General features: G+C 45.0%; 1 long non-coding RNA gene and 1 pseudogene across 1 annotated transcript in view; one reads left to right on the forward strand and one right to left on the reverse strand.

Moving 5' to 3' along the window:
- Positions 1-297: 297 nt before the first annotated feature.
- On the forward strand, positions 298-512 carry LOC119446890 (U2 spliceosomal RNA; annotated as a pseudogene).
- A 435-nt stretch (positions 513-947) lies between these two features.
- LOC119445941 (uncharacterized) overlaps positions 948-13,760 on the reverse strand; it is a 28,428-nt gene continuing 15,615 nt past the window's right edge. Inside the window, exons 2-3 of the long non-coding RNA XR_007466062.1 lie at positions 8,491-8,827; positions 948-1,115 (exon numbers count right to left, since the gene is read on the reverse strand). This is a non-coding gene — a long non-coding RNA (uncharacterized LOC119445941). The remainder of the gene's footprint in view (positions 1,116-8,490; positions 8,828-13,760) is intronic.

Here is a 13,760-nt window from a genome sequence, read left to right on the forward strand (position 1 = left end):
CTTCTTCTGTCGCGCGCAAGGCACCGGGGGGGGGAGGAGGCGAGAAAAAGAGGATTGGTGTCCGTGGAGCGCTCAAGGTCGGTGGTCTCCTTCCACCGCCGCCGCCGCCGCAGCGCCCATTCCCTGTTCTGTTCACGCCATCGTTCTTGGTATGCACACTATTCTCCTACAGACCGTACAACACGCGGCCTACCCATTTTACAGCCAAAGCACAACTGAGGAAAGGAGTCGACGTAGAACATGACGTCAGGAGACAGAAGACACTCAGATTGGTAGGCACAAGTTTGAATACGCGAGATAGCCTGCTTGTGTATGGCGCGAACGTAGACTTGGCTGACGCGGGCGAAAGTGTGACATCTGTTCTTATCAGCTTAATATCTGATACGGGTTGTAAATGAACCGAATATATCAAACTTATTTTTGCAAGTTGGCGGAGTGCTTGACGCCTGCTTCACCTCCGCCGTGAGTCGGCCCGGTATTGCACTATCGTCGGGATTTTTGGTCCACCGACATCGATCCGCTGAAAACTAGCCATATACAGCTTCATTGTGATAGTTATGGCTTGATACGCGCAAAGCACCGCAAACCTTTCACTCAGTTCGCCGACTGAATTGGGGGGCGTGTCGCTTCTTTGCGCTTCGGTGTGATTGTGATGAGGACATGCTGGTTGCAGCAGCAGCGCGTTGTAAACGTTCTTTATTCGCAAATGAAACCACCATAAATATCTCATGCCATTCTTACCCTTGCGTTCATGGCGTACTATTCCTGGTTTACATTGGTCACCCCACCGTGCATGAATTTCTAATTCTCATGTGATAAGGATAGCTGATTAAAAATTATTCAATTACGGTACAAAGCGCGAAACCTTCTTTGGAGTGACCATGTTCATCTTTCCACAAAAATAGAAAATAAAACAAATATATATATATATGACCTTTATTAGGGGCTTTACTGTCACTCTCATGTTTTTATTTCTGCGTAGTGTTGTAGGCGTCATTACCTGGAGCAACATCTTTCATGGCACACACGCCAACCTTCGGGTAATCTCTTCGACTCAGACAGATGCATTGGTTTCCCGGCAGGCTTTTGCATGGATCCGTATATTCAGGGTTGCACTGTTTTGTTTGAAAAAGAAAGCAAGAAATTGTAGTGAAAAAAAAAACCCACACCTAATAAAAGGAATGATAGATGAATCCTTATGTAAGCATTTGTTTGCCCGAGAATAACAATCTTTTTCGCGAAACTTAGGAGAGAAAGGCGAATAAGGCGAATTGAAACATTTGCGAAGATGTACGTCAGACGCCAGAATAGGGCAGAAACTCTAGTTTATCGTATAGTGGTATCATAAAATAATTTTATTACGATAGCAATTATATGAACACTCCAGGCGCACTTTGCCGCCGCCGTCACCGCGATGTTCCGTATAAAATCCATAGTCCAAGGGTGACAACGTCGTCGCTGCGCACCGTACGCTGTATGCGCGAGTGAAAGTGTGCGAGGGTGAGCCTATGGTGGCGGCGCAATCTCGCTCGCTCTAGGGAGGAATGCGCGGAAGAAGCGCGCTGTCTTCCGTCGCGCGGGGACGGAGGGAGGGGGTTGCGTTCTACTCGGGCGGCTGCTGCGTTTGGCGCGGCCACGCGCAGTCACGTGGGCCCTATCGTGAAAGGGATCTACGACGGGGAGAGTCTGCCTTGCCGTTTGTTTTCGCCGTTAAGTTCGCGTTGAAGCGAGAGGCAGCACGAAGGTCAATTCACTCGTTGCTGCTGCCGCGCTTACTCATTCCGGCGTTTTGACAGCGAGTTTCTGTGGTCATCGAGTCATGTGTGTTCATGTTTGCTTGTGCGTGCTTGACACCTTGCTTGTCAGTTTAGTTAGTAAACGAATGTTTACATGCTTATACGGCCGATAAAACTACCATCCTTACTTCATATAGCTGTCTAGTAATTTGTTGTCGCAATCGATGCTTCACCTTTAGGGGGAAACTGATACTTTTTCACCATGTCGCACAGTGTGGATCCTGAACGCATATTTCTCGTTTATTCTGCGTGAACAAGTCTGTGATTTCGCAAGTATCTAGTCGATGTTCCTGAAAGGGGGGAGAATGACTTAATCGCACGCTGCAAGGCAATACGGCAAATATATAAGACGACTGCGTTAATAACTTTCACTCCGGCCACAGTGCTTTCATGCGCTATTACCAGTGTTAAGCAATTTGTATGCCGATTGCGCGGTAATATGCATTCATGCAACCACGCACACAATCACTGGCTTCTAAGTAACAATAGACGGAAAAACCAAAAATTCGTTTATTCGCACAACTCAAATCATACGGCATAAATATCATACGGCTTTTAAGCTGCAAGACAAGAGTGAGATGGACAACAAAATGTATTCACTTTCATCATCATCAGCTTATATTTATGTCCCCAGTAGGACGAAGGCCTCTCCCTGCGATCTCCAATTACCCCTGTCTTGCGCTAGCTGATTCCAACTTGCGCCTGCAAATTTCCTAACTTCATCACCCCACCTAGTTTTCTCGCAGCCTCGACTGCACTTGCCTTCTCTTGGTACCTATTCTGTAACTATAATGGTTCACCGGTTATCCGTCCTACGCATTACATGGCCTGCCCAGCTCCATATTTCCCCCTTAATGTCAATTAGAATATTGGCTATCCCCGTTTGCTCTCTGATTCACACCGCTCTCATCCTGTCTCTGAACGTTAGGCCTAACGTTTTTAGTTTCATCGCTCTTTGTGCGGTCCTTAACTTCTTCTCGAGCTTCTTTCTTAACCTCCAAGTTTCTTCCCCATATGTTTGCGCTGGTAGAATGCAATGATTGTACACTTTTCTTTTCAACGACCGTGGTAAGCTTCCAGTCAGGATTTGGCAATGCCTGCCGTATGCACTCCAACCCAATTTTATTCTTCTGTAAATTTCTTTCTCATGATCAGGGTCCCATGTGAGTAATTTACTTAGATAAACGTACTCCTTTACAGACTCTAGAGGCTGACTGGCCATCCTGAATTCTTGTTCCCTTGCCAGGCTATTGAACATTATCGTTGTCTTCGGCATATTTATCTTCAACCCCACTGTTACACTTTCTGGATAAATGTCCTCACTCATTTGTTGTACTTCGTCACCATTGTTGCTGAATAGGACGATGTGATCTGGATTCTATTTTACGGCTTCCTCAATCTTTCCCACGTTATGCTTTCGAGTATCCCTTACTTTCTTCTTCTTGATCAGTTTTGACAGTTGAACGAATTCGATCCGCTCTTTAGAGCTTGACACTTTCACGCTTTGGCATTTCTTTATTAGGTCGTTTGTTAGTTGGGAGAGCTTACCTACTGGTTGCCTTGGTGCCTTACCTCCCACTTCAATTGTTGCTTCTGAGATCAGCCTAGCTAAGCTTTCATTCATTATCACTGTGTTATCTTCATATTGATCTTCTAAAGCGGCATATTTGTTGTGAGCGCCAGCCTGAATTGGTCTGCTTTTACCCTCCCTGCATCTAGGTTGGCCTGTTTCCTCTTGACTAATTTCACTCTTTCTGTCTTCAAATTTAGATAAATCCTAGACCTCGCTAAGCTATGTTCACTGCACTTTTACCTGCTTAACAGTTCTACATCCTGCACTATACTGGGATTGGCAGAGAGTATGAAACGTATTTCATTTCTTGTTTCTCCATTAGGGCTTTGCCAGGTCCACTTCCTGTTGCAACGCTTCCTGAAGAACGTAATCATTATTCGGGGCCTCTTCCTTTCCGTGAATTCTACCAACATCTCCTCTCTAGTGTTCCTAGAATCAATGCCGTAGTTGCCGGTTGCTTGTTCACCAGCCAGCTTTTTTCCCACTTTTCATTGAAATCGCTCATGACGACAGTAAACTTAGTTTGTACCTTTCTCATCGCTAATTCAACATCTTCATAAAACTGTTTTATTTCTTCTTGATCGCGATTGGCAATAGGGGCGTAGGCTCGTACTACCTTTATTCTATACCTCCTATTCAGCTTTATTACGACGACTTCTACACTCTCATTAATGCTGTAGAATTCATCAACGTTGCCCACTATGTCCTTATGGATTAAAAATCCTACCTGTACTCTCTCTTATCTGGAATACCTCTGTAGCAGAGAACGTGGCCGTTAGTCTGCACTGTATAAGCCTCACCCGGCCTTCTAACCTCACTAAGGCCAATAATATCCCAGGCAGTGCCTAATCATTCCTCAACCTTGCTAAGCTATCTTCACTCGAGAGCGTTCGCGTGTTGAGCATTGCCAGTTTCAGTTTCGAGTACACGTATAGGTTGAAAAATCTGCGCTTTATGAAAACGCCTTTCTGCATGACGATGTCTTAGCGCTATTTACTCGGCAGAAGAAACGTGCTCGAGATTACCAACGAATGAGCTATCGCAAAGGGTACATAAAAATATTAGGGTAATTATTTGCTGCTTGTCTCCACTCCTTTTACTTCCATTAGCAGCTTCTATGTGAAACTACCGAAAAAGAAAACATATTTCTGGGGTCATGCAAGAATAGCCAAGTGGCAATGCGTCAAATGCGTGTCTAATGGTGTGTGCGGCTTGTGGCGCTAGTAATCTCCATCACAGAAGTCGGATCCTGAGCCGCTCTTGGTCCAAGCTGGAGGCTTAAGTTCCAGTGGCTTACGCTTACGCGCTCTAGATCGACAGCATGATACGAGAGCGCCAGTACTGGAGGTTTCGCGGTTGACAAAAACCTGACCGTCACCATAACAACAAGAAGCGCAAGACCATTACATCATTTTACCTTCATTGCTGCAGTGTTAGTTCTTTGAAACGCCTTTTGAGAGCGAACACACGCGCTCTTGGCAATCCTTTCTTGCGTTTCACGCCACAATTTTGAAACACGGCAAAACAAAAGGCAGCAGGTATGTACAACTTCGTGGAACCCGCCATGGTGGCGTAGCGGCTTTGGCGTTGCGCTGCCAAGTCAGACAGCGCAGGATCAACTCCCAGCTGCGGCCGCCGCACTTCGATGGGGCAAAATGTAATTGGCCCGCGTACCGTGCATTGGGGTCCTCTTACAGAACCCCAGGTGGTCAAATTAATTCGTAGTCCACCGCTCCGGCATGCCATCATAATCATATTATGGGTTTGGCACGCATAACCCTTCAATTGAAGCGACCTTGTTGAATCACCGCCGAATTTCCCCGGGAAGTAGGTTTTATCGAGGAGGGGCACTAACGTAGGTGGTATGCATTTTTTTTTCATTTGCTTGATATTAAGCCACACACTTCAAGACGTTGGCTACATATGACTTGCCCGCATAGAAACCTTGCCCGTATATACAGCTTTCGAACATTTCCTTGGACATAATTAGAAAACTATATTTTAATTTACGTCTAAATTACTTCCCTTACACAGTTACCTCACTTTTACCCCATTTTCGCGGAATTTGATCCCAGCTGTGTTCCACATTCTCCCAAGGTAGTGGGTTAAATTCTGTGTAGTGTGTGTGTGTGTGTGTGTGTGTGTGTGTGTGTGTGTGTGTGTGTGTGTGTGTGAAAGCTTTATATTTACAGAAGTCCTGAGGCTCGACTATTTCAAGCCGAGGCGGGCCGCACCCACGATGACACTGTTAGGCCCAGTCATTCAGCGACATCGCGGGTCCTCTGGACAGCCCCTAGCTGATCTTGAAACTATGAACTCTGTAGCATCTTCTTGGTGAGAGTCGCAGGGCATCCCGCGAGCATGTGTCTCATCCCAATGATGCCATTGCACGCATGACAATCTTTCTTGATCTCCCTTTCTGGATAAATTTTATCGAGGTGGTACGGCGTGGGATAAGTTCCTGTTCGTAATAGTCGCAGTGAAACTGTCTGAGCCCTGTTGAGCTTTGAATGTGGCAATGGAAATTGTCTGCGTCCTAGACAGTAGTGTTTAGTAATCTCGTTATATATTAATAAATTATCTCTAAACTTCCCGGCCTGGTGGTGGACGTCTTGGTTGTGACTGTCCACGGCTAGCAAGTCCTCGTGCCAAGTCATGAGTAACCTCATTGAGGTTAACGCAGGTCTCGTCCACTTCACCCATATGCGCAGGAAACCATTGGATTTCAGTTCTCATAGTCATAGTGTTTTCATTAAGTTTAGCTGCAACCCCGGCCACGTAGCCTTTATCGAAACCCTTTATAGCAGCTTTGGCAATCGCTGTAAATGGAAGTCCATTTATTGTTCCTGATGGCTAGAGCAATTGACACTTGCTCCACCACCTTGCAATCCTTGGTAAAGACAGTGATGACATCATTGTACCTTCCCTTGAATGTTTGCTACTACGGCAGTATATGCTTCTCTCCTTTTAACCCAGGCAGCATCTGCGAAAGCCGCCTGTTGATTCTGCTGTTCTATCTCTCGCAAGAATGCTTTAGCTCTTGCCTTTCTCGTTTTGGTATTTTGCTCTGGATGCATGTTTCTAGGGAGGGGGGTGGTTATAATCATATCCCTAATCTCAGCTCGTAACTCCACTTCATCCTCCAGTGGGCGCCTTGACCTATTTAGCTAGATCTGTCCCTATTCCTGTAGTATATTTCCGCGTAGTAAGTACAACACACGTATAACGCTACAAATCTCTTAAATACGTAATCACCTTTTAAGGCCGCAATTGTCCAAACAATTTGAACTGTCGCCTGCACATGACGCAGTAATCACGCCCTACTATCTGCTAAATTTGATAGCGGTGGCATAGGCGGTTCGAGCAATGCCAACGGGCTAAAGTCTGCACTGCTAGTAAAGGACACTCCTAATGCTTCGGAGTGATAGCATGATTCTTCGTTGCAAAAGCCTCAAACAACCAACCCACTTTAAACTCTGGCCGCACAACAACCGACGCCTCGCCCTTACAGTCAGTAAACATAAAGAAGCCGGCTGGTATATTTCGTCGAGTAGACGGGGTAAACGTACTAAAAACCAGAAAATGCCGGAAAAGAACGAGGGTCGAGCAAATATTTGCAACCCTTATTTAAACCAAAAATTTAAAGCTTTCAATACACATGACACGTAATACCAATAATATTCCCACGAAATATAAACATGGTGTGACTGAAAGTTCTCTCGGAAAATTGGTATAGTCAATAGACGTGGTGCGACACTTTGAAACGCTTGTTTAAGAAAGTTCAGGTCGGCAAGTTTTATCCCAGTGACGTCTGTATTTGCGCCAGAGCATCGGGGAAATTTTACGACGCTCGTAAAACACAGTCATCGCTCTCTGGAGCACTTCTATAAATAATTTATTTCACATCGGCAACAAACCCGCACACTTGGCACTTTAGCCTACCCCTAACGCGGCTCTAATTTTTGCCGGATATAAACACGGTGCTTCGTTTAGTTCACCGAGTAGATTGGGAAAATCAAGTCCTAACTTTCCGCTAGCATAAAAATAGGGCAAAAATTAGGGTTGAGTTACTATGTGCAACTCTTCCAATCGGACCATAAACGTTAACGTTTGTCTACACATTGCACTTACAACGCTCCCTATTGCCACAAATTATCAACTTGGTGTAAGACGGAGTTTTTAATGTCAGGACACTACGAAAGATAGCGTAAAGTGACCATGTAACACTTTCGAGCATTTGTTAAACTATATTTCTTTAAAAGCTGTATTTTTTTATCCACACGGATTTCACATCTTACACTGATCTGCAATAGTATTTGCCCTCCGACTTGGCTAAGTTTAATTTCGGTGGCGTTTGTAGCTGTGCCAGGGCACTGGGCTAAACTTTGTGGTACTCTTAAAACATAATAAAACACACCCAAACGCTCCAGGGCACTAGAGTATGTAATTACTGAATAATCCACACTGAGCTCACGGACTTAGAACTTTTCTTTCACATTGCTCATAACCTTCCCCATTACTGTGGGGAAATTTAAACGAGATGCCTTGCTTATAATTCACCAATAACGGAAAACCTAGAACAATCTTCGCATAACGCAACAAAATGGGAAAAAATTGAGGATTTAGTAATTATACGCAACACTTTTATCTTTGTGCCCCTAGACCACACGGTGGTAAATACCCAGGAACAACGTGCCGCTGAATGTGCGGCGCAAACTGGAGCTCAAGTCCGGAGGCGCGCAGACGTGGCGCTGTGCGAACAGGTGGATGCAGTTCAAAATTGTGAAGCAGACGGACGTCGTGCCTATTATGAGCACGCGGCAGTAACGGGAGGGCAAGGCCAACGCAAGGCGATGACACCGGGAATAAACCGTAGGTCCAACCCATGCTATTCGTTGCCATCGAGTTCTCCCTGTTCTTATGTGTCTGCGTACGGCCACACTACGCGTGTTTACTTAGTTTATGTTTACTGCAATTCATACATCCACTGAAGCTACGAAGCCTTCGTGCAATATTCTATCATGTTGGTGTCGCCTTCACTGCTTGCCGTTAACGCGAAACTGATTTTTTCACAGACGGCAAACACCATAAATGTACGTACATGAAACGCGTGCTACTTACCGGCATAAGACATTGAGCATGTTCGGTCCAGTTCCCGTCGTACTGCGATTGGTATGTGGATGTGTTTGTCCCGTAGGTAGCATATGTGACGGTACAATTCCTAGTAGAAGTGACTTGAATGCCAAGGGGTGTCATCTTGCCCTTATCCTTTCGCTTTTTTCCCTTCTTTTTTCCCCCTTTTTTATGTTTCGTTCCCTCTTCTTTGCTATATTTTTCGTTCCTGCTCTCAATGGTGAGCCGCGTGAGCGACTGTATTTTGTATATTACATCTTCGGTCCCCTTAGATTGAAGTGACCGCGCTATGTGTTTTTCGTTTTCTTTCGCAATATTGGAATTTCTGCAAAACAACACGAAAAAAAAGATGTGCAGCAAATCTGTATAAGTAAATTGTCATTGCACAATTTTCTAAAATTGCGTGTCACGAAATTGCAGTTTTGAACCGCGAGCGAGAATAGTAAGGGGGAACAAAAGACTCAGTTTTTTATCAGATGGAGCCATGCAAAGTTGTAGTGCATTGCATGGCTTCATGCAATGCACTACAACTTGAGTGTCATTTTTTTTTATAATTAAGAGAAGGATGTAAACGTCTTTCTATTTACGTAGACGCCCAAGAACGTAGACGGGAAAACGGTTTCTGTGGTAGCTCAGTGTTGCAGTTAAAAACTACTTAGTAGAATAGTTGGCATTGTTGTGAAGATCTGCATATATTTACGTATACGTATGCGATATGCTTATCCTTGCTATATATGCAGGTTATATTGCTACGCTATTCAATCCCTCAAGTTGCTCATACGAGGACCTACATTTATGATTAAATTATTCATCGGGGATTTTGAGAATGGCAGCCTGCAAACAAACGGCAGCAAACATGACATTCACAGCGCAAGCATTTTATCTTACGTCCTCTCGGACTATTAAATAATAAAAGGCCAAATTGCGGCAGAACCCACCTGACGATGGCTCTCGACGGTAATGCGCCAACATTGAACCAATATAATGACATAACGTATTGCCGCCGTCGAAACGCGTTATGTATGCGACGTGCACAACAGCGGGACTCCTCGTTATGGCTTCCCTAAGAATTGACACTCGGTGGCATCTCTAGCGCTACCGCCGTGAAGCCTGGGATGGCGTCCGAAATGCATGGCGCACCGGTGCGCCCGAAGGCTGAAAAATGCGTCATGCGACCACTAAGCTGCTGTCTTGACCGTCTTTTTGGACACGCGGCGCCATCTAGGGGTGCTGTCGAGAAGTTCGCGCATAGCATCCGAGACGAGAAGCGTGGAACACCCGTGCTTGAAAGCGCTCAGAAGTGTTCCCTCGCTTGCCGCACATCCAATGTCAAATACTCAGTGACCCAAGTTCGCGAGACGTTCGTTCAAGAGCGGCACACACCCAGCTGCCTTTGTGGCATTGCCTCTTAATGCGTCGGGTACCTGACTCTGAGGAACATTTAGGGCGTGGTTTCGATTTCGCTCAGCATCGCATACATTTAGGGTTCTTTTCCGTCATTGAAGAGCGGCACACACCTGCTGGCACATACCCAGTGAGCCAAATAGGCATCGAATAGGTTCATAGAAATTCATAAGGCGGGAGACGTTAAAGAATTCAATAATTAGAGGCTCATTAGCTTGCTTTCAGTACTGCATAAAATGTACACCAAGATAATTTCCAATAGTATCAGGGCAACACTTGACTTAAGTCAACCAAGAGAACAGGCTGGCTTCAGGAAGGGATATTCTACGACGGAACTTATCTATGTCATCAATGAGGTAATACAAAAATCGGCGGCGTACAATCAACCTCTCTATATGGATTTCATAAGTTATGAAACTGCATTTGATTCAGTAGAGATACCAGCAGTCACAGAGGCATTGTGCAATCAAGGAGTACAGGAGGCATACGTGAATATCTTGGCAAATATATACAAAGATTCCACGGCTACCTTGGTTCTCCACAAGAAAAGTAGAATGTTGCCTATCAAGAAAGGGGTCAGGCAAGGAGACACAATCTCTCCAATGCTATTCAATGCATGCTTAAAAGAAGTTTTCAAGCTCTTACACTGGGGAGGCTTTGTTAGGAGTGAGGATCAATGGTGAAGATCTCACCAACCTTCCGTTTGCAGATGACACTGTCCCATTCAGCAACAATGGGGACGAATTACAAGAAATGATTGAGGACCTTAACCGAGAAAGTGTAAGAGTGGGGTTGAAGATGAATACGCAGAGGATAAAGATAATGTTCAAAAGTCGGGAAAGGGAGCAACCATTCAGGATCGCCAGTCAGCATCTAGAGTCTGTAAAGGAGTACGTTCATCATCATCATCAGCCTATATTTATGTCCACTGCAGGACGAAGGCCTCTCCCTGCGATCTCCAATTACCCCTGTCTTGCGCTAGCGTATTCCAACTTGCGCCAGCGAATTTCCTGACCTCATCATCCCACCTGACTTTCTGCCGTCCTCGACTGCGCTTCCCTTCTCTTGGTATCCATTCTGTAACCCTAATGGTCCACCGGTTATCCATCCTACGCATTACATGGCCTGCCCAGCTCCATTTCTTCCGCTTAATGTCAACTAGAATATCGTCTACCCCCGTTTGTTCTCTGATCCACACTGCTCTCTTCCTGTCTCTTAACGTTACTCCTAAGATTTTTCGTTCCATTGCTCTTTGTGCGGTCCTTAACTTGTTCTCGAGCTTCTTTGTTAACCTCCAAGTTTCTGCCCCGTATGTTAGCAGCGGTAGAATGCAATGATTGTACACTTTTCTTTTCAACGACAGTGGTAAGCTCCCAGTCAGGATTTGGCAATGCCTGCCGTATGCACTCCAACCTAATTTTATTCTTCTGTAAATTTCTTTCTCATGATCAGGGTCCCCTGTGAGTAATTGACCTAGATAAACATATTCATTTACAGATTCTAGAGGCTGACTGGCGATCCTGAATTCTTGTTCCCTTGCCAGGCTATTGAACATTATCTTTGTCTTCTGCATATTCATCTTCAACCCAATTCTTGCACTTTCTCGATGAAGGTCCTCAATCATTTGTTGTAATTCCTCTCCATTGTTGCTCAATAGGACAATGTCATCTGCAAACCGAAGGTTGCTGAGATATTCGCCATCGATCCTCACTCCTAATCCTTCCCAGTCTAAGAGCTTGAATACTTCTTCTAAGCATGCAGTGAATAGCATTGGAGAGATTGTGTCTCCTTGCCTGACCCCTTTCTTGATAGGTATCTTTCTACTTTTCTTGTGGAGAACCAAGGTAGCTGTGGAATCCTTGTAGATATTTGCCAAGATATTCACGTATGCCTCCTCCACTCCTTGATTACGCAATGCCTCTATGACTGCTGATATCTCTACTGAATCGAATGCCTTTTCATAATCTATGAAAGCCATATAGAGAGGTTGATTGTACTCCGCAGATTTCTCGATTACCTGATTGATGGCATGGATATGGTCCATCGTAGAATATCCCTTCCTGAAGCCAGCCTGTTCTCTTGGTTGACTGAAGTCAAGTGTTGTCCTGATTCTATTGGAAATTATCTTGGTGAATATTTTATACAATACTGAAAGCAAGCTAATGGGTCTGTAATTCTTCAATTCTTTAACGTCTCCCTTCTTATGGATAAGTATAATGTTGGCGTTCTTCCAGCTCTCTGGTACGTTAATGGTACGTTAAGGAGTACGTTAATCTAGGTCAATTACTCACAGAGGACCCTGATAATGCGAAGGAAGTTCGCAGAAAAATAAAATTGTGTTGGAGTGCATACTGCAGGTGTTGCCAAATCCTGACTGGGAGCTTACCCCTGTCGTTGAAAAGAAAAGTATACAATCATTGCATTCTACCGGTGCTAACATATTAGGCAGAAACTTGGAGGTTAAGAAAGAAGCTCGAGAACAAGTTAGGGATCGCAGAAACAGCGATGCAATGAAAAATGTGAGGCCTAACGTTAAGAGACAGGAAGAGAGCGGTGTGGATCAGAGAGCAAATGGGGATATCCGATATTTTAATTGACATTAAGAGAAAGAAAATGGAGCTGGGCAGACCATGTAATGCGTAGGATGGACTACCGGTGGACCATTATAGTTACCGAATGGATACCAAGAGAAGGGAAGCGCAGTCGATGACGGTAGAAAACCAGGTGAGGTGATGAAGTTAGGAAATTTGCAGGCGTAAGTTGGAATCAGCTAGCACATGACAAGGGTAATTGAAGATCACGGGGAGAGTCCTTCGTCCTGCAGTGGACAAAAATATAGGCTGATGATGATGATGAGGTTAATTGAAGACAAGCACAGACCGAGTAGCACATACCCAGTGCTATAATGCGGCATCAAAGAGTTTTTTCGAACAACGGTGACTACCAAATTCCTCATATAGAGTGACCATTGTCGGCATTAAGGAGCTTCGTTGAAGAAAGGCACGTATGTCACATTGGCACATACTCAGTTACCCAAGTTGATCCGATGCTTAGCACAAAGGGGTTAAGTTCAGAAATTAATCATTAGAAATACAAAAAGCACAAGTTCACGTGCACGGGACATGAACATAAAAATAAAAATACGATATAATACAAGGGCGGATTTGAAAGTATTTGCGCGTATTAATTTTTTCTCTTGGCCAGAAAAAAAAAACGGCTGTAAATGCGACTTAAACACATCCATTTCCAGCGGTGAACCTTTGTTGGGCCGGCCCGGCTTTATCTGCCGGTAGCTCCGCGGCGCGGTGCTACTGTCAATTGTTGAAGGTGGCTGTTGTGTTTCACACGGCTTACGAGCAACGAAGTGTTCATTGTCTATGGAGCAAGGGACGAACTTCCGCCGAAATTCACAAGGAAATACAGCCAACGTATAAGGAAAAGTGTCTCGATTTGAGAAGTGTGAGGTGCTGGTGCAGTCAGTTCGCAAAAGGCCGTGAAGACTTGCATGACAATCAGCGTTCGGGGATGCCGCGTGCCGGACGAATTTTACCACAGGGCCATCTCAAGTTTACGGCTACGATGGCATAAATGTCTGAAGGAAGGAACGAAGGAAAACATTTATTAGTTCCTGCAAGTTGTGAGTTGCCTCACAAAGTGGGCTGCTCCCACGTTGGGACCGGCAGGCAGAGCCTTTTGGCCGCGTCGTGGGCTTGCTGGACGGCCCATAGTTGCTGGGTCAAGTCCGGGCTGCGAATCGCTGCCTTTAGCCTGTCCCGATCCTTGGCTAAATTTTCGTTGGTTCGGTTGCATGACCAGAACATGCGTTCTAAGTCAAGTGGTGCATTGCAGTCTGC

This window comes from Dermacentor silvarum, chromosome 3, assembly GCF_013339745.2.
Source record: "Dermacentor silvarum isolate Dsil-2018 chromosome 3, BIME_Dsil_1.4, whole genome shotgun sequence".
Lineage (NCBI taxonomy): Eukaryota > Metazoa > Arthropoda > Arachnida > Ixodida > Ixodidae > Dermacentor > Dermacentor silvarum.